We start from the raw sequence: 4,765 nt of genomic DNA on the forward strand, positions 1-4,765 counted from the left end.
CCATTTAGATACACCTGGCCCGATAGGTACACTCCTAGGTCACTTAGCACATTTTTATTTTTTTATTTTTTATTTTTTGGATTGCTTGAGTTGAATTTTCAATTATTTTGATTGTGTCAATTTGACATCTTGTCTATTTTCATTTCTATTTTTATTTTTTATTTTTATCTGTGTTATAGTTTAATGTTTAGATTATTGTTGCGTGCATTGGGCACTTATTTATTTTTCTTGCTTTATTCACTTATCCATCTACTTATTTATTCTAAAAATAAAAAAAATAAAAAAATTGCAGGTGATTGGGGATCTTATATTATTATTATTATTATTACTAATATTATTAGTATTATTATTGTTATTATTAGTATTATAATTATTGTTAGTATCATTATCTTTATTATTATTATTAGTATTCATCTATTGTATGTTCTTTTTATCATTATGTTATTCATCTTATTTTAGCTTCATTTTTTTTATATTTATTTATCTTTATTTATCTTTATCTTTATTTTTATTTTCTTATTTTATTAACTAAAAAAGAAAAAAAAAGAAATAATAATAATAATAATAATAATAAGCAAATGGAAAGGTCTGGGAGTTGGGGCAGCCACATAAAAAATAATAATAATAATAATAATAAAATGGTGAAAAAAAAAAAAAAAAAAAAGGTTAGCAGGCTGCATGGAATGAAGAGGAGCTTGGGAAAACGGTGAGGGGGAGTTTTCGAAGAGTTTGGCACGGGAAAATGCAGAGAAGGGAAGTCTTGAAGAGGAAGAAATGATCGGCTAGAAAAGAAAAATGGGGAGTTAAGAGGGTCAGTGGTCGATGCTTGGAGGGGATGAGTTGCAGAGGAAGAGAAGACAGAAAAAACCAGCAGAAAAACAAGGGATAGGAGAAAGCATAACAAAGAAAATGAGCGGCCGTAGGTAAGCTGATCGTGAGTTTTCATACTTACTTTGATTAATATACTTGTCCTCTTTTTCTCATTTATTTGCTTTGCATTGCTTGTTGATTTGGGTGCGGGTAAGATGGGTTACATGCTGAACTTGGTTGATTTATGGATTATTTTTTACATTTAGTTGTTGTTGATCTCACTGTCATTCTTGAGGACTGGCTCAGTGCTAGTGTGACTCTGTTTCATATATATTGTGTAAATCTAACTTAAGGTCTCCTTACCTGTCTCAAGCCTATGGAGAATATATCAAATGAGGTTTCATACATTTAACATTAGCTTGATATTTTGTTGGCCTTCCTCTGTTTTTTTACTCTGCTTGTGTCTTTACTCTCTGGATCTCTGTATACTTTCTTGAGGGAGTCCTCTGTTTTTTTTTTTATGTCTGGGAGAATTAATGGTTCTAGCATTGGATTCTTTTAGATTTTCATTTGTTGCTTTATCCGAGTTTGAGGATTTTCCATTTTCCAGAAATTGGCTGTTGCTTAGAGAATTGGTGAGGCTTTGGTTGGCAAGTTTGAACATTGCTTTTTTCTGGGTAAAGAGTGTTGTTTGCGTGTAAATCTTGGGGTTTCTTGAAAGGGTTTGTTTTATAGGTTGGTTGGTTCGAGTAACATTGAGTTTTTAGTAGGAAATGAGAGATTTCAGAGTGGTGATATTCTGTTAAATCTCTGCTCGTTGTTTGTTGTGATCTGCAGTTGCTGTTATTTCTTTATTTTATTTTTTTGGTAGAGCAGATTTAGCTTGATTCCTACTTCATTTTGGATTTTTGGGTGTATAAGGAGTGTTCTTTGTGCATGAATTTTAAAGTCTCTGTAAAGGGGTTCGTGGTTTTGGTTTGTTCGGTAGCTGAGAGATGTTCGTTTCTCCTGAGAAAGAATAGATCTCGCTGCCTTTAGAAAATGTAGGGGAGTCATTTAAGTCAACTTCCCCAGCAGGATCATACCCGGATTCCCTTAATGGCTTTCCGACGGGTACTAAATTATGCGATCCGGTTACTGTTCCTGTTCCAGCCCTCTATACTGATGTGACTGTTGTTCCTGAGCAAGAAAAGCAGGAGCTTGAGCAAACAATTTCGACTCTAGAAGGAGAAATTGCTCGATTGAGGTTGCAGCATCAGTCTTGAGACTGGACGCAAAGTGAAGCACTAAACAAGATCTTAGATATAAAAAGCAGCATGTGTTTCATATAACAGTGCAAGTGGATATTTTTTTAAGTGGAAATGTTATTATAAAGGTAAGTGGTTTGACTTTTACAAGTTCTGGCACGTGTTGATTTTGAATATAGTAGCATGAGTTTTAAAAAAAAAAAACAAACTAGAATTGTTATTTAGGTTTATGTAATAATGCAAGTTTGGATATTTTTCTTTAATGGAATTATTATTATAATAGGTAAGTGGATTGAATTTTATTACTAGTGCCGGCATATACTTGTTTCATTTTAATATGACAATATGAGAATTGTGTTTAGGGTTAGTTTTTGGTTTATTATATTAAATTCGGAAAATATAATTTTTTTTATGTAGTTTTACTTTAAAAAAAAAATATATGGTTTGATTTTTATTTTATTTAGTTTTGATCCATTTAATTATTAATTGTTTATTTAGTTATTTGCTATTAATTTAATGCTTTGTAACTTATTTATTTATTTATTCATTTATGAGATTGAACCTATGGGTTAAAAATTTAGTTTAAAATAAATAATAAAAAAAAAAAATCTATTGAAGGTGGTTTGAATTGGCTTTAGGTTTAGTTAAAATTATAGTATGTCGAAATGATTGATTTTTATGTGTTAAGTATTATATCTCAAACTTGCCTTGATTAGTGATAAAAATATTTGTTAAGCTCAAATTTATTTTACTAACGTAAGTTTATTAAAAAATAAAAAATAAAATAAAATAAAATAAAAATAAAAATTATTTAATTCCTTGAGTTCGTATTTCGTTTCATTCATATGTTATTGCATGCATATTTATTTGTTTGTGTCATCAACTTATCCATTTGATCATGAGTTTAATTTTGTAGGTTAGAAATTTAGTCTCAGATAGTTTTTTTTTAATTTAATTTGTGGTTAAGGTAAAATTTTAGTTTGTTAAAATAATTGAGCATGTGTGTTAAGAATTTAAGTTTAGATTGACTTTAATTAATGTTTAGTTGTTTTTGAAACCTAGATTTCATTTTAATAATGTAAGTTTATTTCAAAATTAGTTTCCCTTAATTAATTTTATCATGTTCTGATATTCAGTTGTTAGTTTTCAATATTTCATGTGTAAATAGTATTAAAGTATGTGAGGTTGAGATTGTTTTATTATTATTATTATTATTATTATGTCATAAGATATTCCATCCCAGGACCACGTTTTGCATGGCCACTTTCGGGATGCGAGTCCCACCGACTACGTACCATCTTTTTATTCATTTTTTTTTTTATTCTCATACATCAAAAATATAATTTTCAAAACTTCGATCTTCACGTTTCGATTTTCAAAAATTCCAATTTTCCAAAATTTTCTATTTTCGAAATAATTTTCCAAAATTTCATTTTTTAAGTTTAATTTTCCGAAATTCCATTCTCGAAGTCCCAAGTTTCCAAATTTCCAATTTGTAAAATTTAATTTTCCGAAATTTCATTTTTAAAAAATAATCCTTCCAAATTTTCAATTTTTTTTAATTTAATTTTTCAAAATTCCATTCTCAAAATTTCCATTTTCCAAAATTCAAAATTTATTTATTTATTCGTTTTTTTATTTAATTTTATTTTAAATTATTTATTTATTTATTTATTTTGAAATACCATTCTCAAAGAGATTTCCAAAATTTTCAAACTCATTTTTTTTATAAAATAAAATTCCACACTTCCAAAATTTCAAATTTAATTTTCAAAATTGCTTTTTTCAAATTTTTTTTATTTAGAAATGAATAAGTTTTCATAATTCCAAAATAATGGAATTTATGAGAATTAATTCATAGCAAAAATAAATTGGGCTTTGGTGGGGGCCCGACATTCATAACATTTTCTTCGAAAATAATTCAAGTAAGTTGTGCTCTCCATTTTGTTTGATTTTGATTTGGTTTTGAGTGAGATTTTTTTTACACTTGTCATTGTACACTAACCTTGTTTTCATGACAACGCTTTATTACCTACTACTAAGGTACACTCTCACTTTCACTTCGTTTATCATTTCATCATCATGACTTATTTTTGAACTATGATCGTTTTGGTATCCGTTGATCTTCTAGTTAATTGCCATGTCTGGTTCACCTTATTTAGTAGAGACCCATTTTTTTTAGGGGCTTAGAGGGGTGCTATGGTCTTTACCGTACCTTCCCAATAAGTAACCTGATCCCCGAACCCAGACTCAGGTTTTTCGCAGACAGCTTTTCCAAAAAAATCAGGAGTCCATTTAGGGGTTTTATTCTTACTTGTTTTCCCCTTCAAAAATAAATAAAAGTAAGTGGCGACTCCAAGTCTTTTCTAAAAATCATATTTTTCACCTAAATAAACGAAAAGCGAGTCTCGCCGATCGAGTGGGAACGCATCATTAAAAATGCGGGGTCCACAAATTGGCGACTCCGCTGGGGATCGAACCCAGAATCTCTGGTTTCATAGAAGATCAAGCTCGAACTTAAGTTGAGGCAAATATGGCGTTTAATTAGTCGATTGATGGATACCTTCTCTTTGTGTTTTTCTATGATCAAGTGTTCATAGCACATTGAGAGTTTGATGTGATTATTTGCTATGCTTGACTATCATATTCATTTAGGACATTAACGTGTTGATGACATTGATTGTTTATCTTGTCTGTCTTAGCATAGT

This window comes from Vitis vinifera, chromosome 13 (assembly GCF_030704535.1).
Source record: "Vitis vinifera cultivar Pinot Noir 40024 chromosome 13, ASM3070453v1".
Taxonomy (NCBI): domain Eukaryota; kingdom Viridiplantae; phylum Streptophyta; class Magnoliopsida; order Vitales; family Vitaceae; genus Vitis; species Vitis vinifera.